At 42.9% G+C, this 18186-nt stretch overlaps 1 protein-coding gene across 3 annotated transcripts in view; it reads right to left on the bottom strand.

The window, feature by feature from the left end:
* MET (MET proto-oncogene, receptor tyrosine kinase) overlaps positions 1 to 16544 on the bottom strand; it is an 87755-nt gene extending 71211 nt beyond the window's left edge. The window contains exon 1 of one of the 3 annotated variants that reach the window (XM_033058350.1): positions 16435 to 16544. The gene's annotated coding sequence lies outside the window, so the exon portion shown is untranslated. Of the gene's footprint in view, positions 1 to 13687; positions 13707 to 16184; positions 16274 to 16434 lie in introns of those variants that run through there. The other 2 variants (XM_033058351.1, XM_033058349.1) reach the window with 2 other exon arrangements.
* Between the last annotated feature and the right edge of the window lie 1642 nt (positions 16545 to 18186).

Here is an 18186-nt window from a genome sequence, read left to right as displayed (position 1 = left end):
CCCAGACGGAAATCCACTGATTCCCACCTATGGGAAGCTCTGGCTCAGATTTACGGGCAGCTCTTCAGGGAAGATGGTTCTCCACAATCCATGCCTCCAGCATACAGGGAATCTTTTCTCAAGGTGCCTGATATCAGAAGGAACATGCCCTACTCTGAGACATTTATAGCTCAGGGAGAGCATAGGAATCATGGCAGGAGTACCATGTACTTCACAGTCCTCACATCATACAAACTCTGCCGAAGAAGCAGAGAAATTATGGTGAATTAAAAATTCAGTCTTTCCTCTCTTCAAATGTCTAGTAGCTCTCCTTAGCATATACTCAAATGTAATTTGTTGAACTTAAAGAGTTTTGATTAATTAGAACCATAATACTTGTGCTATAGCTCAAAGAATTGGCTTCAGACTATCAGTTGCAGAAAGAAAACAAGGAAACCTTTTGTTTCTCTACTTGGTTTAAATGATGGATGCTCTTCAATCTTTTGTGACCTTCCTGTGACACGTGTGTCCTTCATGTGTCTGCAGAGGACTTGTGAGCTTTGGCCTGCAATAGCCAGCAGTGAGCAATAGCTGTACATGGATTATTCCTTTTGTAAGAGATACTTTCAAAGCTGGTGTCATAATGTGCTCATTTTTCCATCCCTCATCAGATAGTAGCCAGTAAAACTGATGAGAAAATAGATTTTGGTTAACCATGGCAAATGGTTGGTAATGATGTGTCATATTAGTGTGAATGCTATGGCTGGTGCTTTGAGTGTTTTTGTACCATTAACAGTTTCCCAATGGCAATCTTCTTCCTACAAGTTTCATTCCCTCTAATTATGACTTGGGTGATGATTTGTAAATATTGGACAGCATGTATCTCCTTTGCACTGTTTGCAACTGTACTGACAAGTCAGGCCTAGCTTTATTGTGGAATATGTTCAAGTTGGCATATATGCAAGGAAGCCAGAAAACACAGCCATGCTTGTTTGCCTTTCCCTCATTTCAGAAAATTTGGTCCCATTTATCTCTAATCACAAGCACTCCATGGATCTACACAAGCTCAGACAACAGGCTGACATGAAAGCATTTTGTAGGTTGTTTGGTACATCTCATTTTTCCTTGCTTTATTACAGGAAAGGAAATGACAGGGTCCTCTATCACACAGAGAGCGTGTTTGTACAAGAACATATTTAGTCCTCAGACAGGTCATTTCAGGTTAGGTAACAGCAGAGCCATGTTAATTCATTTTCCAAAAACTCTATTGTCAGCAAATAGTAGCCTTTTCCCCTCTTTAAAGTTGATAGTATGGTTTTATACTTTTTCCAGTGGGACAGTACATCTTGTTACTTTGGTCTCTGACAGAGTTGAGGTGGCAAATTTATACAGAGCAACCCTAGTGACTCTACTACTCCTGAGATTTCACTTTGCTTTGCTATTTTGGACTAAAATCTGTGCCAGTGCAGGACCTGATTCCCCGTGGTTCAGAGGCTGTGCCATGGAGAGAGCATCATCATTTAAGAGGACAGAGAAAATGAGAGGGGGTGATAACAGCTCCATTCATCCAACTTTAATCAGTTGCTGCAAATCTGTCACAGCACTGCCATGAGCTTCAACAGATTAAGCTTACAATGGATGTGTCTTCATCAGACTTTTCAATTAACCAGTTGCATCTATACACAAGGTTGATTATATGTAAAACACTTAGTGAGGATAACCTGTTTTCTAAGTTCAGAGTTAAAAACTTGGTTTTGAATCTGAACTAGTTACCTTAAGACAACAGAGCGAGAAGAAGGAAATTGAGTAAGTCAGCAGCAAACATACAAATTCTCCCTGAGTTGAATTCAAAAGGCTAATCTGAGATAAAATTAATGTTCCCTAGTCTTCAGTGCTATTTCAGCTCTAGGTTAGGTCACTCATCCTGACTAGGGTGGGAACATAATTTTTCCTACAGCATGGTATGCACTCTAGCACAATTCAGTTTTCTAGTGTATGGAGTCAAAGAACTTATTAGCAGTGATTTAGGTCATAAATTAATTCCTAGCAGAGCTGGGAGGTTTCTATGCTATTCCAAGAGGTGTGTGTGCATGCAGATGGCTGATGGGGAAGAACTGTTGGGCAGGGCACAGTCTAGGCAATTGCTGGAGGATCTACCATTAACTAAATCCTCTACATACACAGTGCAGTCGTGTGTGTCAGAAGAAATTGCTTTCATTAGCTGGTTCAACTGATCTGTAAACCTTTCCTTACAATATTCAAACACATAAAAATGAATTAAAATTATCCCTGCATAAAACACACCCTTTAATATACATAGTCCATTACTGGGTCCAATATACCATTATAATTCACAGCAGCTATCAAAAGAAGCATTTTTGTTGTCTAGCACATTTATTTTTAACAGGCTTTAAACCACAAGAACACTAATCTAGCCTTTGCAGTGGAGAAAATGCTATTCTTACACTCATTTGGCATTTTTGGAGGTGTCCTGCAGTGCAGTAGTGTATATTATTTGAAACTTGCTTCAGAACTTAACATCCTAAAGCCAACTCATGTCATGGTCTCTAGCACAACTGGATTTATTTAATCATTTTTTGTTGTGATGAGCTACAATGGTACTTCTGGTTCTTTCGTAATGAACCTCAGCAAATACTCACTGATATATTACAAATGAGTGGAACAGATCAAGAGCTATATATTGCTCAAAAAGATTAATTTAATAGGTGGAATACAGCATTTCTTGGAACTGAGAGAAATTTCTGCTGCGAGGAAGTAATACTTATTTTAAGGGCTGAGGAATCAATTCCACAAAGAACATGAACTAGAAATTCAAAATAGACATTGAATAACTGAAGACAAGAGAGGAAATACCCCAAATAAGGTAGAACCTTCACTGTTTCTTCGTGCTTATATTTGCAGATAGATTTGGATCTTTAAATAGAAGAGGAAAGCCTTCCACATCTGGATGATAAGGATGGAAGGATTTTTAAAAAACTGATGTATTGTTTAGCACTAACAGGAAAATAAAAGCAAACTTTGAACAACACAATTGTTCCATGCTATTCATCTGAAATGCAAGTCAGCAATTGTGGAACTTCAGTAAGAAAATAACTGTGATGCTACTGTGGCTCCTTACCACTACAACTGAAGTAAAATAAACCCAGTTCTAGCATAGACTTCAGCTTGGTATCTGCAGCAAATAATTCAGCCTGATGACTGATATATGAACATCTTACTCAGTCCAAAGGTTTAGTACAAGTAGGAAAAGATCTGTGTGTGTGAGTAGAGTAACACGCTATGCTTGGCATAGTACATGTCATGACTAATAACACAAGGCAGCGTTGGTCTTCTGGTTCAGGCTAGGGCATATGGAGATATTTGGGGATCACTTCAAATTTTTCATGTTTGAACAGACTAATTCATCTCTTATCTATTTGCACCACATATGCAAAGAAAAGGCCTTTATCAATGTCTAGTGAGTTGAGATAAATGTAGATATGCCCTGGTAGACTGAGGAAATCATATAAGCTCAGGTAAAGATCCAAGTCTTTGTTTCTGGTGTGATCAAAACACTTCATAGTAGGAGAAAGCATTTCTGAGTTAATCCTGTTGATCAACTTTTTTGCATGAGTCTGAACATTTTGTGGCTGTCTGTACTGAATGGGGACAGTGCAATTTCCTTGGAATGTTGTTCCTCCTTTTGTAAAGAGGAGAGTTAGCAAACCTGGCTTCAAGCAGTTTTAGCTCAATTCCCTCAACTATCTCAGCACTTAGATTTGCTACTTTATGTTTTATGGTTATAATATCTATCTACCTGAATTCTTGTATTGAAATGCAGAGCATATTTTGGAAGCCTTTCCTGTCTTGTAAAGCTAACAGCCTTCCATACTGTGATAATTAAAGGAATGGCATGGGTCATAAAAATAAAAAAGATTAAAAGGCAGATAGTCATGAGTAACCAAGACAGCATACAGATTTGATCTAAATGTTCTAACAGCAATTATGAATGATCTTGATGCAGGACATTTCCTGCAGTTTAATTGTCATTTGCTGCTAATGGTTCTTAGGAGTCCCTGAGATAATAACTCTTCACAGCCAAACATTTATCTCTTAAAAAAAAAAAGTTCTATATGTCAATAGATACAGATGGTAAAGCGTATTATATGATATATGGCAACTCTACCAAAATAGTGATGATAAGGTATATTTAATTAGAATGATAACAATTGATCTACAAGGCCACCAAATAACCAAGTTTCCTTTTAATGTCATAGTAAATATAATAATATCAGCAACTAAAACCCAAGAAGTCCCTGAATTCTTCCAAGGTGTGGTACAAATACCTAGGATACTAAGCAAAAGAAATTGTGCTGGCTCCATTCTTTCCTCTGAAAGAGCTGGCAGGACAGTGTCAGGCAGCAGCTTTCTGCTTGGTGGGCACACATAAAGCATGCCACTGTGTCCCATGACTTCACCCCTCTTAGTTAATGTGTCTCTAAGAGCCACAAGGCAAATTAGCAACAAAACTTAGGGTCAAGGATTTCCAAAAGGTTGCTGATGCCTGGGCTGATACACAGCTTGTCAAGCTGAGATGTCATGGTCAAACTGTGCAACTGTGCAGGGTCCCAGCAAGATCAGCACATCTGTACGAGGGAGCTGGGCTCACAGATCTGGAGAACTGGCCCAAAGGCTGCAATGAGACCCTCAGCTCTCCTTTACTCAGCCTGCTGGGGGTGGCTCATCTAGGGAAAGGAAAAACCAAGAAAAAGCTTTTCCTGTGGGCCTGTGTCAGCACTGTACAGAGGACTTTAAGTTGCCTCCAAGTCATCTCTTTGCCTCTAGGAACTTTTGTGGGGCTGCTGAAGTGATGTGGCCTGGCACAGTCCATTGGGCTGCTACTGTATTGGGCTGATACTGTGCTTTGTCTGCATGTAAATTCAGCGCTGGGAAGCAGACTGCACTCCTTCCATGCTCAAGCTGGCTCCACAACCTATAACCATGATTGTGTAATGCTGTGTTTGAGATAATCAGCCCTGCCAAACACAAACCACCTCTGTGCAAAGCTTTGGTGGTCTTTGCCCCAAGTGAAAACGTGGTGCAAACACTCAAAACAGCTGCAAACAAAACTGAATTGGCTGTGTTTGTAAATTTGCTAGTGAAAGCAATGGGGTCTTTATTTATGCCTCAGCTTCATACATTACCTGATACCAAAGTTAATAACCTGATGGTCTACTTAGCTTCATAGCAGCTTTTTGATAATCAAACAGGAACAATGTCAAGGATAGCGTTCATTTCCCATCTGTGTTTGGTTAGGAGGTTATGACCTTTTCTTTTTAATGCTGACCTCGCTTTTGTCACTGTAAGTTTATGTTATTGCAGTGCACTTTAACTGATGCCCTACTTTCACTCAGTTTAGAAACAGAGTTAATGACGACTCATTGGCATGACTGCTGCCTTGCTGTGAACCTGTGATTCATGATTGCCTTCCAAGGACTCTACGGTATTGGCATTCATAAATCCCCAAATGGCCTGGGACCAGCCTATCTGACATCCTGGCTCTCACCAGAGGCAACAGTGTCACAGCTGCAATCAGGAGAGTGGCTGATCTGTAGCAGCCTCAGCTTCCTTTTTTTTTTTTTTGGCAGATGTCCCTCAGCAAGGGTCCGTCAACCACATTTTTATTTTGAAATATTGTGTTGACCTTCAGAAGATGCTGAAAAGCTCAATAGTTTGAAGAAGGAGTTCAGGGCTGGCTGAGCAATCTTGAGTTTTTTCATGCTAATGGGATCTTTTTTTGTGTGTTTTGTTTCTGAAAGGATTTTTCAGCTGGTTCATTTACTTTCTTTCAGCCGGTCCTCTGCCCTCATTTGGAGAGACCTGGGAAGCTTAAATGTGCAACTGTTGCTCTTTAGAGGTTCTCATTTATACTGGGCCCAGATAGGAGGTTTTGGACTTCTTCAGAATGCTTTGGAAATCTGGAGCCAGATTCAAGGAGTCTGTGAGATAAGCGAAGAGGCTGTTTCCAACTTTCAGAGGGTATTTACCTTTGGCAGAGGGGTGAAATGGGGATAATGAATCCATTCTTATGAAACACCTCCAACACACATAAGGCTTAGTGCTGGTGTTTACTACAGGCATAGCACAGAAAGGCTGAGCAGTACGGTGGTGCCTGCCATAGAGGGGCAGATTTAAAAACATGGTCCTCATCCCTGCATGAACAGGCTGGCCAAAGGTACAAATCTGGGACTAGGGCTTGGCTCTGCTGCTTTTGGCCCCTGCCCTCTCTCTGCAGCCCCTGTCTGCACTCTCCTGCCTTTTGGCCATGAGATCCAGCAATCCACCACCCATGATCATTCCTCACTCTCCTCTTCCTGTCCTGGTGGGAAGATGCAGATAGTGGAATGCGAGTCCTCCTAGGCAAAGCTGTCCTGATGCTTTGGAGCTAAGCCAGCTGGGACGAGGAGAGGGATGGTGTGTGGTGCTGGAGGCTGCCTGTCAGCAGCAGCACCCGTGCCTGGCTCCATCCTGTCTGGGCACTGCAAAGGAGCTTGGCTGGGAGCTGTAACCCAGCCAGGACTCAGAGTCTCTTACTGCTCTGTGCTCTCTTCCAGAACTCCAGCTCAGGTGAGATCCAGGGAATGAATATTCAGCACAAAATGCAGACACTGGCTGATCCAAGCACCTGAGCACTTTGTGGCCAGTGGGTGTTAGCTTTTTAGATCCCTTTGTTGGATGTGTACCCTGAACTCACTCTAAACCAAATCAGCCTCTCTGGATCTTCCCCCTAATATTAAGCTTGATCTGTTTATCCAAAAGGAAAATAAAATGGCCAGTGGTAAAACTGGAAATTAGTCAGTCAATGTATGTTTTTAATTTAGGACTTTATAGTGAAACAATTGCTCCTGAGCATGATGTTTTACTAAACAGTTGATATTTAATTCAATATTTTGGACACTGAAGAAAGGTCACTGTCATTTAGCAGGAACATTTTCTTTTACATCCCAGCTCCTACTAAAATATTCAAATTATAATGTATTACTTACTAGCACCATGTATGTTCTGTTCAGACAAAAAATATGGACTACTTGTGATTAATAATTACTCTTGCATTTTAAATTTGAATAAGGTACAGGTGGACAGATCTCAACTCTTACGCACCTGGGTTTCACACAAAAACCTGGTTTTGGACCCAAGCTAGGTCAGGATAAGCTGCATTCCTTCCCTGTGAAGGCATCATCTTTTCCAAGACTTGACTCCACAGTCTCTATGCAAACATTACTCTCATTGATTCCTGTGATAGTTGAGCTGACTAAGGACTAGAGAACAGGGTGCTTAAAAGAGGCTGAAAGACAGGAGATCTGTGGCAATGACAGAATCTCAATACTACCTCATTTAAAATGAGCAATAGATGATACAGGGTAAATACTGAGATGCAGAAGATGTATCAGAAATGACAGGTGCAGAAGAGTAAATCTTTAAAATCCTATATATTGTTAATGAAGATAATAATTACTCTTTGCAGAAAGGCTGAATTAACCAACGCCGCATTTCTAAGTAACTAGCTAATGGACACAGGCATTATCTTTCCATAAGTCTTTGAAATCCCTATAAACCATGAGTAGTCAAATATTTGACTGATGGGCTTTTACCCCTGTTAACAGCATGTGATGGTGGTCTCAGTAAATAACATAACTTTAGATTTCCCTCTTGCAGCTGGGGAAGGGGTACTTTCTAATTTTTAAGCCACCTCTTAATGCTCCCTGCTGCTTCCTGAAAGGCTTTTTGTACTGTGAAAACAATTCACTGGTTGTTACCTTATTTTTGTGCCCTGCAGGGATTTTGGGCGCACATACTCTGCTCAGATAAGGAGGGATCTCTCCCACTGCAGTCAGGGGAACTTTTAAGCCATTCCTGCTTACCTGCAGACAGAGGTTGGCTCAGCTTGTGTTTCGCTTACAAAACAATTGTGGCATTATTTGCATAAAAGAAGTTCTTTCAAAGAATTTTATATGAAAACTTCTCAATTTGAAAAAAACAAACACAACTCAGCCATCTTCAGGAAGAAGCAAAGTTGTCTCTAAGCTCTACCCCAGCTGATTTTATCACAGCAATTTACATCTGAAGAAGAACAAATACATACTTATTTTTGTAAATGTGTTTTCAGAAGGAAGGAAAGAAAACTCCACAGAACTGGGAAACAGGCCTTCTAACTGAAAATGACCACACAAGGCGTTTTCCCTTTCTTGAGCTCTGCATGAAAATCATGGGCTTCAGTTCTACAATTAGAATGTCGTTAATGATTACTGTGATACATGTGATTTCATGTATGCTTGTGCTAACTTTACCTAGCTCCTGTCTGGCTCTCACCTCTCTCAACTCTATCAGCATGTTCTGCATTCAGAACACCTGCTCCCATGTAGCCTTCCATAGTCAACCAGGGAAAAAAAAAGGTGACTGTTGTTGGTTAGGTCTTTTTGAATTTATCAAGGAGAAGGAGAGACTCATCCTTTTCTCACAGATGGACTTGCCTTGCAATCCCTCTCTTTCGTATACATAAGGTCGGGATAAAAAAGACAAAAATAAAATGGAATCTGATAGAAACTTATAGTAAGGTTCCCAGGCTAGATTCAATAGGATTTTCCCATTGTGGAAATTTATGGTGGAGAGCTGACAAGATCTTGAAAATGTCACAGGAGAGGACATTCCCAGAAAAGGAGCTCTTTAATCCTCTGAGAAGGAAAAAAGGATACAGTGAAAAGGTGCCACCATGTCACGTACTCTGGTGATTTGTTTTAAGGCCAGTGTTTGCAATACCAGGAAAAATAGACATTTGGGAATTTCAGATTCTGACTACAATAGGCTTAATAAACCCTAAATACTAGGAAATGAAGAAATCAAAGTAAAGCAAAAAGGCACAGTGCATCTGGGTCCCCCGTCTGTTTTCAGCTCTTGCACGGTTTCCACTGAAGGTGACAGAATTGACACCCCGAGTTTAAAGGCACCTACATCCTGGCTGGGGAAACACCCCCATCCACTATTTGGAAGTGCTGCACACACACACAGTGATAAAATTCATTATCATGCAGCACTCCATCCTTGAACATGTATAACAAGGCAAAAGCAAAGTGTTCAAAGTTTTCTTTCACCAAAGTTTTCCTTCATCAGAAGAATTAAACAACAGTTAAGATAGTTTTCAATCATCTGCTGCAAGCCAAGTTACATCTTCAAACATGAACAACATTTTTCACTCATCTAAATGGATGGTAAATACATTTTCTAGGGTGAAATTTGGATTATTCTCTCTGATGCAGAAGTGCTTTATCACATAGGGAGCTCCATATTGGCTCACTGCTTACTGAAGCCCATTACTGTTTGCATTCTACCTACTCTTTAAACGATTATTAATATTGCTATTGTATTTTTTTTACTTCAGCTTTGGGCATTTCTAAGAATGATATTGAATACTGAGTATTAACAAGAAATATTTTCCCTGAGGAAAAATATTGGCCTCTAATCCAAAGAGCAAAAGCAATAAACCTAAAGAGTTTAAGGAAAGGTTTTATAGGACAGTTATATATAACATGTAGAATTAGTACCCTCTCTCTAGAAGGGTAGACAGGAAAATGGAATATAACTAAAGTAATTAATTTAAGATTTTCAATGACATCAAGAGAGGGTAATTAATCAACTTTTAACATTAATTCAACTACCAACACCTCTTACTGTCCTCAGCAAAACTGCCTCGCTTTCTTTTATCCTACTTTCTCAGACTTAACAGAATCTGATATATTTGGATCAGAAAATAAATGAACATATACATAATAATAATATCCATATAATAACACTCATAACAGATATCAGGATATATAATAGCAACAGATAAAAGGATATATAATTCCCATAACAGAAATCTTAATACAATTTTGAATGTAAAACTGTCTCAAAGATCAAGAGCAATCCAAACCTGAGTTACCCCAGAATATATCTAAAACGAATGAAGCTTGTGGAATTATTTCAGTTTGTTGCTTTCTAGTCATGCTTTGGGACAATCCACAGATTTGGGACTTTTCTCTGGGCCTACTTGGAATGCTGGGCTTATTTGGAAACTTGCTACTTTTATCTTCACAGGATCATCCGTGATGTGGGTGTGTAGGGGGGAAGAAGCAAACCCTCATGTCTTAATAAATAGCTTTGAAGGTCCTAAAATTCTGGTGATTTAGTTTGGGCCAACCAAACCAAAATGCACTCTTATTCATTATACAACTCAAGACAAAACAATAAAAAATCATGTATGTCTCTAGGCATAAACATGGCACAATAGACCTCTATCAAGCTTGAAATCTCACTAGCTAGGTTAGTTTCAAAACAAAGTAGAAGAAAGGTGAGGTTCATCATACAGCTCAAACAAACTAAAAAATAAACAAAGAAACAAAAGAAACATTATGTTAAGAAAAATTAAATAAGTAAGTTTGGAATTCTAATTTTAGATGATAATTGTTTTCATCAAACTCATTAAACACACTCAGAAAGGATTTGTTTCCACAAAAGTTAGATGAAAATAGACAATTCCTGCAGGACTTAACAATTTGTACAATTATTAATGAGAAAAAAATTTTGTGTCAAAAAAGATAAACCAAACTTTTGTTAAAGTCAAAGTAGAGGAAATCCATTTTTCAAATACAGTGAAGACACACACAAAAGCAGAGCTAAATCCAGTGTCCATGAAGAGTCAGTGGCAGAACTCCCAGGGACAGCCATGAGGCCACAGTCGTGCTCAGGGTTTTTATCAGAAAAGTAGCACAACCACTAAAGCAGGTAAAAAACCCAGTTTCCCAAGACCCACATGTGTTGTTGTAGGCCTGAGTGTTTGTGGTGGGTGATAAAGGGACTGGAATTCAACTGAGGGGATGTTCTGCCAGATGTGGGCAGGGGTAGCAGCCGGCAAAGCTGGGGCTGGGTGAGGACATCCCACTGCAGGGCCATGTGGCTCTCAGCCCTAACAAATGCTCAGTGTAATCAGTCCATTAGTCCAGGTTTCTCCCAGTCCCAGACAGTTGTTTAAAATGAGCATTATTTGAAGCAAACCAGAAACCTTAACACTGTATTTCATAAATAACTGTAACTTTACTGCCTACATTCATGGCGGTCCAGCCTTGTTACTACTGTAGGAAAAATGCCTTTCTGATTCTCATCACCTCTCCCCTCTGAAGGAGGTTCAGCTATGCCAGTTAGGCTGCAAAGGCATGCCACATGGTCCCAAATCTACACACCCCACATAAGAAGAGGCAAGAGTATTATATATGCTATATTTTTTGGTCACCTGCCCATGTCTGAACAGCTGAAAACCCTTCAGGTATTACTTGCCATCCTCCTGCAGTAGGGCTACCACCTGGAGGCCACCTGCTGGCCTGCTCTCTCTGAAGAGAAGCAGAAAATTTTACATGACTCTTCAGTCACAACCAAAGCTACAATTCTAGCCATTTCATAAAATAAATCATACATTTGGCAAATTTCATATCATTATGATGAAAGAAAATCTGGCTGAAGTGAAAAAACTTCCTGTGTGGGAAGTGAACAACTTACATTGTATAACATTTTCAATAGAAATTAATTACTCATTGCTTAAATCTAGCTGTCTTTTTAAGTGTGCCTCCCCAATTAACTGAGTCTGCTTGTAGAAGTGTAACTGAGAGGTCCCTGTGCTTCATCATCAACTCCAGAGCTATGCTATTTTGAAAATAAAAGACCTGTATCCTGTCCAAAAAATAAACTCTGGAGGTGATTTGCCATGTTGCCATTTTGGATTACAAAAAAAATACTCAGCCAACACACAGGGGAAGGCTTAATTCCAGCAAACACACACATAAACAGGAAACCTCTCTCCAGTCAGAAGGTATTTTTCCTTCGTACAATGGGGTTCAAAGATGTGTCATCATATAGTCTAAAACAATTACTAAGGAACCTTACCATTTCCAATAGTTTAGGAATAGAGTTGGCTTCCACAGTTGAAAGCCTGTCTGAACTTGCATGGGAAGCACACAAACACTAACAAATATATGCTGGCTTAGTCCAGTGCAGAATTCTTAATCAATAAGCATGTCAAGCTGGGGGACAGGGAGGGGAGGGAATCAATTTTCAGAAGGCAAATGGTAACAACTGCAGATTTAATCAAATTGCAGCTGCAATCCCTTACTATTCTCAATATTTTTGAAAGAAAGTAGCTCCATGGCAAAGAATGAATTTCAATAAATGTCACATATTTAGGTTTATTGCTGAACTTTTAAATATATCAAGCTAGGTCACTGATCCTTCACAGAAATGATACCCATACACGTCAAAAAGATTCTGATACTGTTTAGCTGGATAAACATCAAAATGAAGGAACTGCAGTAAAGGAAAGCAACTTACATAAAAAATTGTTATTTCTGTATGACTACAGGAAAATAAGATACGCCAGTGTGACCCTTCAATGTGAGGCTAAAGCTGCAACGTACACAACAAAGTGGATAGTCATCAAATACTATGGTGATGGCCATGGTGTGAACACTTGAGCAAAATTAAAATCTTCTGAAAGCATTTGGCAATTTTCCTTCCACATGCACTTGCAACCAAATTTATCATGAATTCAAACAAGAACCTTTTGGTCAAACAAGGACAACTACATGTTCATTTTTTGGGGACAAGCAGAAGCAACTATCAGATCTATAGGATGCACAAAAAAAGCATTTTGTCTAAGAATTTTGAGCTTATTAAACTCCTGAGCATTGCAGAAACTCTTCTGTTATTGACAACTGCTTGAAAAATTAAATGTTCTGGAGCACTTGCTTCCCTGGAGACTGGCGTGCTGGGAGGAGAGGCAGAGGAGAGGTTTCAGACCATTCACTGCTTCAGACCACGTGCACCCTCGTGCCTAGCTTATGAACACAGCCTCTCCTTAAAATAAAATTCTTAAAATTTGAGGGCTATAAGCCCCTCTAATTATTTATCTTCACTTCTATTTTCTGCTGTCATATTTGGCATATTCATTTGCAACTAATTCAATGAAAGTCCATCTGAGCCAAGGGGACTCAGTCACCATACAGCCACATCAAGTGACTGAAAAAGATCACAGCGTGACTAAAAAGTCCCAGAACAGATCAAAAACCATAACAATCTACTTGGGAACACTGTTTACTTCAAAGGAGTTATATCCTGGACTAATGTGGTCTGATAACTTTACCTCTCTTTTCTTTTTCTAATGTTTAAAATTGGAGAAAAAAATACTTTATCTTCTTGTACAACATCATAGTTTTCCTCAAGGCAAATAGCTTGGCAATTTGCTAGATTTGTTAATGCTAGAGGAAACAAGTTAGCACACATACCATGTGTTTGAATGCCTTTGGAAATTAGATTGAAACACTGATTTGATTTCCTAAAAGGTATCTTAAACAAGGCAAGGTTAGAGATTTGGAGAGTAATGAGAATTTGTGTGACTTCAAACAGCTCTACATAAAACAGACCTGATATTCAGGGGGGAAAAAGGTCACCTAATTATTCGTTTCCTGAAGGCCCTGTCTATACTACATTTCCCCTGGGTAAGGAAACTGATTTAAAAATGGCTTCTGCTAACATGTTTGTTTCAGTCACTATGTATAAGACAGATTTTTAAAGCCACTGCCAAGAAAAACACAACATTTTTGTAAAAGAACAGCAGAAACCTCCTCACCTTGGCTTTAGCAAAAGATGCCATCCTCAGAGTCCTGCATGGAGCGAAGGCATGCTGCTTGGGGCATGACCGCCAGTGATGTGTTGCACAGTGGTGTGTGCTAATTACCAATACAACCTTTGCATAGGAAGCAAAATCACCAGCGGTGGCCACAGCAGACAAGATGCACAGGTTGATGGCTTATCTGAGGGCAACAGCCTAATGAAACACGAAGTTTGCCACCAGCTCAAAGAACAGACAGCAAGGTAGGAACAGGGAGAAAGCCTGGACATAAGAGGTTCACAGGGAACCCACCATAAAGGTGGTGTTGCCACCCAAAATCTTAGGAAGGTGTGTTTCAAGTTTCACACACTGAACACATTCCTTCTGCTTTGCACCAAACAGAACCCCCTACTGCATTTTGTGTTTCTGTAGTTTCAGAGAATGCTGTTCAGCTACCCCATCCCCTTCTTGTTCAAGAAGTGGCGTGTAGTGCAGAGAGAACCCAAGCAGGATTTCCCTTACACTAGCTATTTCACAAACACAGATGGAGATGCAGGACCTCTCCTTGCTTTCTGCCTGAAGCAAACAAAGTCTAGACACATCCCCACCACAAAGCAGTCGTGGCACAAAGCAGATCACCCAGTGCTCTGTGACTCCCACTGCTGCAGCCCTGGCTCTCTGGCCACCCCAGCATAGCATGCTGCCGGCATCAGGTTCCCTTTGTGGCTGCGAAGACAAGACTGCTGCTCTTGCACTGCAGCCAGCTGTGCCAGTTAGTCTCTGGAGCTCTGGAAGCCAGATTTGGGAGGCAGCAGGCTTTGAATTTCTCATCTGAGTTGAAAAATACAGAGCAGGCATTTGCAGATCATAGCAGAGTAAGAGTAGGTGGGTTGCCCCCTTTGATTGCATTGGACAAGGAAGAAGAGATTACAGCTAAGGTACCAGAAAATCATAAATGCAGGAGAATCATGATGGGAAAGGCAGTCCTGGAAAGACAACACTTGCTACTTAGTTTTGCATTCATGAGCTTTTCATTGAACCTCTGCTGAATTTTGGCTTTCTGGCTGTCTTGCCCTGACCCAGTGAGCTCCCATCCATCTATGGCTGCACTGTCATCTACACTTGAGCAAATAACACGTCTATGAACCCCTCTCCAGCCACAACATGGGCACTTCAGCTTACCAATAAAGAACTGCTATGCAGTGGTTAACCTCTGAAGAAAAGGGAGGAAAAAAAAAGGGAGGAAAAAAAAAGAGAAAATCCTTACAGGATAATAAAGACAATTCATTCCCTCCCCACCAAAAAGGCAAAGAAGTTGACTCTCTCTGCTGAAAATAGCGAGATGAATGTTTTACAAAATATCACAGTTTCCAAATGATTCAGTTTGTATTAGAAGACAGAAAAAGTATCATACAGTGCTGAAGAAGGATTAGGGCACAAAGAACAAGCAATACAGTCATTCTCCAAGTTACTTTGTTTTCAACATGCAGCTCCTGCCAAAGGCTAGCTTTTTGCTCTCACAGTGTATGGTCTGTAAACATTTAACCAGCTCTCTGAGAAACATGTGAGACACTTTATCTTGCCTGATTATGAATCCAAACCTCTCAGATCTAAAATAAAAAGACAACAAAAAAGAGACACCATCCTTTTTTTGCAGCTGGACAATGAAAAAAGCACCTGTGGGATGAAAGCAAATGAACTACCACACAGGGCATAGGTTCCTCGGGAAAAGCATGCACTGCAGCTTGAATAAACCTCCTACAGGTTACAAACGCACAGTTTGTTAAACAACACTGGTATTTGATTATTAATCCCTACTGATGTATGTGCAAAACTTCCAATTTCTAAGGAGTGCATTCAGTACATATAAAGCCTAAGACCACATAATTTAATGCTGACATGGAAACAGTGGTGGAATGCTATTATATGAGTCCTTTGTGATTTGTTTACCGTTCGAAGCAAATTCTGCTTTTAAAAATTGGAAGAAAACCCCAACGCAACAACAAATAAAAAGCCATACCGCAAAGAAAACTGTGAACGCCGCGCAACCCTAAAGTACACATCCCCAACTTGGGGAATCCCGCAGGCTCACGGAAGGCGGTCGGACCGGCCACCACAATCGCGGAGCCACCGTCCCCGAGTTGGAAGTTCCCGGCTGCGCTGCCGGACCCTGCCCGCGGCGCGCTCCTGCCGCGCCCGCAGAGCGGGAGGGGCAGCGGCTCAGGCTGCGGCCAAGGGGCCGCTCCGACAGCATCCCGGGAAGCGCTGCCCGCCTGCCCGCCCTGCCCAGGGAGCGCTGCCCGCCCTGCCCGCGGTCGTACCGGGTGGCAGCGCCCTGCGGAGCCCGGCCGGGGCGAGCCCGCAGCTCCGCACCGCTATCACCTGCCCCCGCGGAGCCCGGCCCGCCCCGGCAGAGCAGCGGCGGCCGCGGGCGCTGCCGCGCTCCCGCGAAGTTCCCGGGCGGGGCACGGCGCGGCACCGTGCCGCTGCCCGTCCTCGCCCGCTCCCGGCTCACCTCGCTCCCCGCGTCCCCCCGCGGGTGCCGGTCCGTGCCGGAGCGGAGCGGGTGCCGTACCGGTGCCGGAGGGGCGAGCGCTGCTCCCCGGCGGGCTGGGCTGGCCCCGCGGTCCCGGCCCGGCAGCCGGCCCAGCCCGGGCGGGCGGGGCGGAGCGGGGCGCAGCCCGGCGCACCTCCGCGGCCCCGCCGCTCTCCTCCGCCCCGCTTCTCGGGCTGCCCCCGGCCCCAGCCCGCGCTGCTGTCCCTACCTGGGGGCGGCAGGGGCTGCGCGCCCCGGCGGGCAGGGGCGTCCCTCCCTCCTTCCGTCCCTCCCGCACGGCACCTGGGCTGCGGGGCGGCTCTCCGCGCCCTTCCCTCCGGCGCCTCCGCCGCGCTGGTGGCGGCTCCCAGCGGTAAATCAGCCGGTCCCCGCGCTCCCTCCGCCCCTCCGGCGCGGTCCTGACCTGCCTGTGACTCACCACATCGCAGGAGCCCGGGTGCGCGGTGGGGGGAAGGAGGGAGGGGGGGGCCTCCTTCTCTCGCTCCCCCTCCCCTCCTTTCTTCCCCTCGTCCCTCCCGGCCAGGCTCCCCCAGCCCGGGGGCTGGAGGGATGGCTGTAACTCTCCAGATGAGGAAAGCCAGGAGGGGGACCCTTACTGGACCTTATCCTGCGCTTGGCGTTTTCGGGCCAAGTGGGTACCGGCAGGGTCAGGCACAGACTCCCTCCTCACTCCCAACCTCTGAGCACCCACCATCAGGTGTCAGTGCCTGACTGATGCTAAAGCCTAACCCTGAGAGGTCACGATATGGACACCCCTAGGCTTGTCCCGAGACCCGCCCAGACTGTGTAGTAGTGAACAAATTTAGTCCATATAGTATTATCATGGTGTCAGTGCTGACTGTGCTTTAAATGTCTGTCCACATGTAATTCAAGCAAATGACCTCAATTTATACACACTGTCAAATAGCTGTCTCCCCCCTTTGTGCTTCCTACAGAGTACTAAACTGCACAGGTTGGGGTTTCTCCCTCACAAGGTTTGCAAAGCAGATGATGACTTCATCTTTCAGAGGTGCTGAGAAACTGAGTCATTCAGCAATACTGCCTGTGCAATGTACACTTGTGGAGCTGCCGAGAGATTGCAAGTCTCAACACTGGGGCATGCAGCAAAGGATCCATCTTTTTTTTCTGGTAACGAGTTTCAGCAGCTACTGATTTAAACCAGATTTTAAGTGAAAGGCTCCATATTCCAATAGAAGTTACTGAAGACATCTATTTTCCCTTTGCTTGCTTCCTTTTTTGGCCCCAACTCTGCTCCCCTTAATCATACCATTTAAACCGATGAATGTTTTTCATGAGTGAAGTACAAGGAACTGTAAGAAACACTGCCCAGTTTTATGATTAACCATGGGAAAAATATCAGACCTTACATCAAAACTTTCTGTAAGGAAAATTAAATATTGCATGTATTTGTTTTAGGCTTGGATGTCACCATGATGTGTACAAAGACAAAGCTGTACATCAGAACAAAATGTTTTCAAAAAGCAGTTAGCCAGCCTTCTGCTAGCCTTCAGCACTTTCTCAATTTACCTGTCTCCCCTTTCCTATGGACTTGCCGGCACTAGTGATAAAGACATCTAACCTAGCTATAAATTGATTCTGGGCAAAACCAGATGTGTGATTGAGGACAGCCTGCCTCCCAGCTTCCCCTTGTGAGGAAGTTGTAACTGCAATGAGGTCTCTCCTCAGTCTCCTCTTCTCCAGGCTGAACAGACCTCAGCCACTCTTCGTACAGCTTCCCCTCAAGGTTCTTCACCATCTTTGTAGCCCTCCTTTGGATGCTCTCTAGTAGCTTTATATTTTCCTTACATTGTGGCACCCAAAATTGCCTCCAGCACTGGAGGTGAGGCTACCCCAGGGCAGAGCAGAGTGGCACAATCCCCTCCCTTGCCCTTGATGCTGTGCCTGATGCACCCCAGGACATGGTTGGTCTTCTTGGCTGCCAGGGCACTGCTGACAGCCA

This window comes from Catharus ustulatus, chromosome 4 (genome assembly GCF_009819885.2).
Source record: "Catharus ustulatus isolate bCatUst1 chromosome 4, bCatUst1.pri.v2, whole genome shotgun sequence".
Classification (NCBI taxonomy): domain Eukaryota; kingdom Metazoa; phylum Chordata; class Aves; order Passeriformes; family Turdidae; genus Catharus; species Catharus ustulatus.
Note: the sequence above shows the minus strand (reverse complement) of the source record. Positions and strands in the feature narration are given on the sequence as shown.